General features: G+C 31.1%; 1 protein-coding gene across 2 annotated transcripts in view; it reads left to right on the top strand.

The window, feature by feature from the left end:
• Nucleotides 1-341, top strand: part of LOC119587695 — a 14,299-nt gene that overhangs the window by 9,312 nt on the left and 4,646 nt on the right. The gene's annotated exons all lie outside the window — the stretch shown is intronic.

Genomic DNA, 341 nt, shown 5'->3' with positions numbered 1-341 from the left:
CCAGTTATTGCTGTTCTACGGGTCATGATAGCTATAATACTGACACAAGGTCACTACTATAAGTAAAAGGTTACCATTATATCAGAAATGAAAACAACAATGATTATTCAAAAAAATCTACTCAGTGAAAGTGAAATAGAAGTTTAACGCAATAATACCACTGAGTAAAAATCATTAAAAAATCATCTGTCTGACATTGGGATTCAAGGTATTGTGAAAAAAGACAATAACTATAACTTCCCTGTGATATGCAGGCCGTTCCTTCTTTAATTAAACCCTGCAGTCATAATATTAAATATCATTAGGAAAAAATCATGAATGTGGTAAATGATATTTGCAGT

This window comes from Penaeus monodon, chromosome 23, assembly GCF_015228065.2.
Source record: "Penaeus monodon isolate SGIC_2016 chromosome 23, NSTDA_Pmon_1, whole genome shotgun sequence".
NCBI lineage: Eukaryota > Metazoa > Arthropoda > Malacostraca > Decapoda > Penaeidae > Penaeus > Penaeus monodon.
This window is presented reverse-complemented; position numbering and strand designations above follow the sequence as displayed.